This window comes from Bombina bombina, chromosome 6 (assembly GCF_027579735.1).
Source record: "Bombina bombina isolate aBomBom1 chromosome 6, aBomBom1.pri, whole genome shotgun sequence".
NCBI classification, from domain to species: Eukaryota; Metazoa; Chordata; class Amphibia; order Anura; family Bombinatoridae; genus Bombina; species Bombina bombina.
In genome coordinates, this window is record NC_069504.1 from 597,369,990 (window position 1) to 597,377,489 (window position 7,500).

General features: G+C 43.4%; 1 protein-coding gene across 1 annotated transcript in view; it reads right to left on the bottom strand.

The window, feature by feature from the left end:
- The window catches only part of ANKDD1A (ankyrin repeat and death domain containing 1A), an 86,885-nt gene that overhangs the window by 37,151 nt on the left and 42,234 nt on the right, over positions 1-7,500 (bottom strand). The gene's annotated exons all lie outside the window — the stretch shown is intronic.

Below are 7,500 nucleotides of genomic sequence, written 5' to 3' on the forward strand. Positions count from 1 at the left end.
TTACCCGGCGTGGTCTGTACCCTGGCTGCTGCCCCCCACCCCACTGACCGTGTTGCAGTTGTGAGAGGGGTATATCTGTTGTTTGTTCTTTTCAGTTTTTATGGATTCTTATTCCTGCCCTAAAATAGCAGGTTACTGGTGTGAAGTAGATGACTTGGCAGCATTGAGAGGAAGATCAAAAGGATTAACGTGGGTGGGCATTATTTGGACGTGCCTAGCAGCGGTAAAATGGTGCAAGGTCTGAGCCCTACTGTGCAAAGCTAAAATGGAAAGTCATTAGCAAATGCAGCACACAAGCTTGGCTTTGATCAGGGAGCTGGAATGACTCACGTTTGACACCATTTACATGACGATTCAAATACAATCCTGACCGGCATCCTCACTGACAGACTGAGATGACTCATAGTTGTTCTGCCCGCACTCACCCAGGGACCACCTCACCAGGACACGGACATGCAGCGGTGCGCTATAACTTGTTATTGGCGCCATATGACTTCAGACTGAGTCAAGTGCAGGTATTGGCTACAATTCTTCATGTGACCGACTACATCAGACCCAATAGGAATTAAATAATAAAACGAAACAACAAATAGAATTAACAATGAAGCGGCCACAAGGTTGGGGGCAATGCGGGACACACAAATAATAATAATAAAAAAAAATTAACAATAAAGCGGCCAGAAGCCCTCTCTCAGTATATTCTCGGGGGGGGGGGGGGGGGGGGGGCAATTGCCCCGTTGCCCCCCCCCTGGATCCGCCACTGTTACCAAGTTATAGAAGACATTAGTATTGATTTAACTATTAAATAATTAACATTTTTTCTCCCATCTATTTTAGGGTGCCTGTTTGGAAATCCGAATAGAATACTGTTTCTTTTGCAAACAATGTATCCAAATCTACACTACTGCTTGCACAATATACATTCATAGTTACACTGATTCATGTATCACTGTGAATAAATATTTCAATAAGTTTTTGAAAAATGAACTTACTGTTCAGAGAAAATTCTTGGTACATGCAAATAATGCAACAGATAGTCTTATAATAGGAAACATTTAAAAGAATCAGTGTCTAGGGAGACTGAACTTTAAACCACTCTTTCCCAGAAACAATGTGCCCGTATTTTCACTTGTTCCTTTAAGGCCTCTCTCTCTATTTCTACTATAGAAGCTAATATAAAAATCCTCACTAGATGGTATTTATCACCTGATAAAATATATCCTGCCTCATTACAATTCTGTTGGAGGGTTTGTGGGGAGAGAGGAACTTTACCGCAGATATGGTGGCAATAAAATTCTGTCCTTTTGGGAACAAATTATCACAGCTATGGAATCTACCCTCGGTATTCAAACAGAAAAATCTCTTGTCATAATTCTTTTGCATGGTGAAATAACAACGCCTTGTTTATACAGGAAATTCCTATTTTAAATTAATAGTGTAAAAGATTAATAGTGCAAAGACAATCTCAAAATATTGGTAGCGGCAAAAAAACACAATTTATGCTTACCTGATAAATTTATTTCTCTTGTAGTGTAGTCAGTCCACGGGTCATCCATTACTTATGGGATTATATCTCTTCCCCAACAGGAAGTTGCAAGAGGATCACCCAAGCAGAGCTGCTATATAGCTCCTCCCCTCACATGTCATATCCAGTCATTCGACCGAAACAAGACGAGAAAGGAGAAACCATAGGGTGCAGTGGTGACTGGAGTTTAATTAAAATTTAGATCTGCCTTAAAAGACAGGGCGGGCCGTGGACTGACTACACTACAAGAGAAATAAATTTATCAGGTAAGCATAAATTGTGTTTTCTCTTGTTAAGTGTAGTCAGTCCACGGGTCATCCATTACTTATGGGATACCAATACCAAAGCTAAAGTACACGGATGAAGGGAGGGACAAGGCAGGAACTTTAAACGGAGGGAACCACTGCCTGAAGTACCTTTCTCCCAAAAATAGCCTCCAAGAAGCAAAAGTGTCAAATTTGTAAAATTTTGAAAAAGTGTGAAGTGAAGACCAAGTTGCAGCCTTGCAAATCTGTTCAACAGAGGCCTCATTTTTAAAGGCCCAGGTGGAAGCCACAGCTCTAGTAGAATGAGCTGTAATTCTTTCAGGAGGCTGCTGTCCAGCAGTCTCATAGGCTAAACGTATTATGCTACGAAGCCAAAAGGAGAGAGAGGTAGCCGAAGCCTTTTGACCTCTCCTCTGTCCAGAGTAAACGACAAACAGGGAAGAAGTTTGACGAAAATCTTTAGTTGCCTGCAAATAGAACTTCAGGGCACGGACTACGTCCAGATTATGCAAAAGTCGTTCTTTCTTTGAAGAAGGGTTAGGACACAATGATGGAACAACAATCTCTTGATTGATATTCCTGTTAGAAACTACCTTAGGTAAGAACCCAGGTTTAGTACGTAGAACTACCTTATCTGAATGAAAAATCAGATAAGGAGAATCACAATGTAAGGCAGATAACTCAGAGACTCTTCGAGCCGAAGAAATAGCCATCAAAAACAGAACTTTCCAAGATAACAGCTTGATATCAATGGAATGAAGGGGTTCAAATGGAACGCCTTGCAGAACGTTAAGAACTAAGTTTAAGCTCCACGGCGGAGCAACAGTCTTAAACAAAGGCTTAATCCTAGCCAAAGCCTGACAAAAAGCCTGAACGTCTGGAACTTCTGCCAGACGCTTGTGTAGAAGAATAGACAGAGCAGAAATCTGTCCCTTTAACGAACTAGCGGATAAGCCCTTTTCTAAACCCTCTCGTAGAAAAGACAATATCCTAGGAATCTTAACCTTACTCCATGAGTAATTCTTGGATTCGCACTAATATAAATATTTACGCCATATCTTATGGTAAATTCTTCTGGTAACAGGTTTCCTAGCCTGTATTAAGGTATCAATAACCGACTCCGAGAAGCCACGCTTTGATAGAATCAAGCGTTCAATCTCCATGCAGTCAGCCTCAGAGAAATTAGATTTGGATGGTTGAAAGGACCCTGAATTAGAAGGTCCTGCCTCAGAGGCAGAGACCATGGTGGACAGGACGACATGTCCACTAGGTCTGCATACCAGGTCCTGCGTGGCCAAGCAGGCGCTATCAGAATCACCGATGCTCTCTCCTGCTTGATCTTGGCAATCAGTCGAGGAAGCATCGGAAATGGTGGAAACACATAAGCCATGTTGAAGACCCAAGGGGCTGTCAGAGCATCTATCAGCACCGCTCCCGGGTCCCTGGACCTGGATCCGTAATAAGGAAGCTTGGCTTCTGGCGAGACGCCATGAGATCCAGATCTGGTTTGCCCCAACGATGAATCAGTTGAGCGAAGACCTCCGGATGAAGTTCCCACTCCCCCGGATGAAAAGTCTGGCGACTTAGAAAATCCGCCTCCCAGTTCTCCACGCCTGGGATGTAGATCGCTGACAGGTGGCAAGAGTGAGACTCTGCCCAGCGAATTAGCTTTGAGACTTCCAACATCGCTAGGGAACTCCTGGTTCCCCCTTGATGATTGATGTAAGCCACAGTCGTGATGTTGTCCGACTGAAATCTGATGAACCTCAGAGTTGCTAACTGAGGCCAAGCTAGAAGAGCAATTGAATATTGCTCTCAACTCCAGAATATTTATCCATGATCCCTGAGCCTTCACTTCAGGGAATTCCAGACTGCGCCCCAACCTAGAAGGCTGGCGTCTGTTGTTACAATCGTCCAATCTGGCCTGCGAAAGGTCATCCCTTTGGACAGGTGGGGTCGAGAAAACCACCATAGAAGAGAATCTCTGGTCTCTTGATCCAGAGTTAGTAGAGGGGACAAATCTGAGTAATCCCCATTCCACTGACTTAGCATGCACAATTGCAGCGGTCTGAGATGCAGGCACGCAAATGGCACTATGTCCATTGCCGCGACCATTAAGCCGATTACTTCCATGCACTGAGCTACTGACGGGTGTGGAATGGAATGAAAGGCACGGCAAGCATTTAGAAGTTTTGATAACCTGGCCTCCGTCAGGTAAATTTTCATCTCCACAGAATCTATAAGAGTCCCTAGGAAGGGAACCCTTGTGAGTGGTAATAGAGAACTCTTTTCCACGTTCACCTTCCACCCATGCGACCTCAGAAATGCCAGAACTATCTCTGTATGAGACTTGGCAGTTTGAAAACTTGACGCTTGTATCAGAATGTCGTCTAGGTACGGAGCCACCGCTATGCCTCGCGGTCTTAGTACTGCCAGAAGTGAGCCCAGAACCTTTGTAAAGATTCTTGGAGCCGTAGCTAACCCGAAGGGAAGAGCTACAAACTGGTAATGCCTGACTAGGAAGGCAAATCTTAGGTACCGATAATGATCCTTGTAAATCGGTATGTGAAGGTAGGCATCATTTAAGTCCACTGTGGTCATGTACTGACCCTCTTGGATCATGGGTAGGATGGTTCGAATAGTTTCCATTTTGAATGATGGAACTCTTAGGAATTTGTTTAGGATTTTTAAGTCCAAGATTGGTCTGAAGGTTCCCTCTTTCTTGGGAACCACAAACAGATTTGAATAGAATCCTTGCCCGTGTTCCGTCCGTGGAACTGGGTGGATCACCCCCATTAGTAAGAGGTCTTGTACACAGCGTAGAAACGCCTCTTTCTTTATTTGGTTTGCTGATAACCTTGAAAGATGAAATCTCCCTTGTGGAGGAGAAGCTTTGAAGTCCAGAAGATATCCCTGAGATATGATCTCCAACGCCCAGGGATCCTGGACATCTCTTGCCCAAGCCTGGGCGAAGAGAGAAAGTCTGCCCCCCACTAGATCCATTTCCGGATAGGGGGCCCTCTCTTCATGCTGTCATAGGGGCAGCAGCAGGTTTTCTGGCCTGCTTGCCCTTGTTCCAGGACTGGTTAGTTTTCCAGCCCTGTCTGTAACGAGCAACAGCTCCTTCCTGTTTTGGAGCGGAGGAAGTTGATGCTGCTCCTGCCTTGAAGTTACGAAAGGCATGAAAATTAGACTGTTTGGCCTTTGATTTGGCCCTGTCCTGAGGCAGAGCATGGCCCTTACCTCCCGTAATGTCAGCAATAATTTCTTTCAAGCCGGGCCCGAATAAGGTCTGCCCTTTGAAAGGAATATTAAGCAATTTAGATTTAGAAGTCACGTCAGCTGACCAGGATTTAAGCCATAACGCTCTGCGCGCTTGGATGGCGAATCCGGAGTTCTTAGCCGTAAGTTTGGTTAAATGTACGACGGCATCAGAAACAAATGCGTTAGCTAGCTTAAGTGCTTTAAGCTTGTTCATAATTTCATCCAATGGAGCTGAGCGAATGGCCTCTTCCAGAGACTCAAACCAGAATGCCGCCGCAGCAGTGACAGGCGCAATGCATGCAAGGAACTGTAAGATATTGACCTTGTTGAACAAACATTTTCTTAAGGTAACCTAATTTTTTATCCATTGGATCTGAAAAAGCACAACTATCCTCCACCGGGATAGTGGTACGCTTAGCTAAAGTAGAAACTGCTCCCTCCACCTTAGGGACCGTCTGCCATAAGTCTCGTGTGGTGGCGTCTATAGGAAACATTTTCCTAAATATGGGAGGAGGGGAAAAAGGCACACCGGGTCTATCCCACTCCTTGCTAATAATCTCTGTAAGCCTTTTAGGTATAGGAAACACGTCAGTACACACCGGTACCGCATAGTATCTATCCAACCTACATAATTTTTCTGGAATTGCAACCGTGTTACAATCATTCAGAGCCGCTAATACCTCCCCTAGCAATATGCGGAGGTACTCAAGCTTAAATTTAAAATTAGAAATCTCTGAATCGAGTCTCCCTGGATCAGATCCGTCACCCACAGAATGAAGCTCTCCGTCTTCATGTTCTGCAAATTGTGACGCAGTATCAGACATGGCTCTCACATCATCAGCGCGCTCTGTCCTTAACCCAGAGCTATAACGCTTGCCTCTTAATTCTGGCAATTTAGATAATACTTCTGTCATAACAGTAGCCATGTCTTGCAAAGTGATTTGTAAGGGCCTCCCTGATGTACTTGGCGCCACAAAATCACGCACCTCCTGAGCGGGAGGCGAAGGTACTGACACGTGAGGAGAGTTAGTCGGCATAACTTCCCCCTCGTTGTCTGGTGATAATTTCTTTACATGTAAAGACTGACTTTTATTTAAAGTTACATCAATGCATTTAGTACACATGTTTCTGTGGGGCTCCACATTGGCCTTCATACATAGTGAACAAACAGATTCATCTGTGTCAGACATGTTTAAACAGACTAGCAATGAGACTAGCAAGCTTGGAAAATACTTTTCAAATAAATTTACAAGCAATATAAAAAACGCTACTGTGCCTTTAAGAAGCACAAAAAGCTGTCACAGTTGAAATAACAATGAACCAAATTAGTTATAGCAACCAAATAGTAAATCTATTAAGTTAGCAAAGGATTGCACCCACCAGCAAATGTATGATTAACCCCTTAATACCCAAAAACGGATAACAATCTAATAATTAACGTTTTTATCACAGTCAAACACACTGTCACAGGTCTGCTGTGACTGATTACCTCCCTCAAAATGAATTTTGAAGACCCCTGAGCTCTCTAGAGACGTCCTGGATCATGGAGGATGAAGTAGGAAGATTATGACTGAATTTTTACTGCGCAAAAGAGCGCTAAAATAGGCCCCTCCCACTCATATTACAACAGTGGGGAAGCTCAGTTAACTGTTTCTATGCAGAAACAAAAGTTAGCCATGTGGTAAAAATCATGCCCCAATAAGTTTTATCACCAAGTACCTCACAAAAAACGATTAACATGCCAGTAAACGTTTTGAACATACATTTTAAAAGTTATGAAGTGTTATTAATAAGCCTGCTACCAGTCGCTTTTACTGCAGTTAAGGCTCATACATTACTTCAGTATTAACAGTATTTTCTGAGTCAAATTCCATTCCCTAGAAAAATACTTCAGTGTACACACATTCATCAGCCTAATACCAGTCGCTACCACTGCATTTAAGGCTGAACTTACATTACATTGGTATCAGCAGTATTTTCTCAGTCAATTCCATTGCTTAGAAAAATAATTTACTGCACATACCTCGTTTGCAGGGGGCCCCTGCATGCTATTCCATTTTTCTGAAGTTATCTCACTCCTCAGAATGTGCGAGAACAGCCAGTGGATCTTAGTTACGTCTGCTAAGATCATAGAAAACGCAGGCAGATTCTTCTTCTAATGCTGCCTGAGAAACAAACAGCACACTCCGGTGCCATTTAAAATAACAAACTTTTGATTGAAGAAATAAACTAAGTTTAAAAACACCACAGACCTCTCACAACTACCTATCTTTAGTTAGGTTGCAAGAGAATGACTGGGTATGACATGTGAGGGGAGGAGCTATATAGCAGCTCTGCTTGGGTGATCCTCTTGCAACTTCCTGTTGGGGAAGAGATATAATCCCATAAGTAATGGATGACCCGTGGACTGACTACACTTAACAAGAGAAATTCCCTACTTCAAAA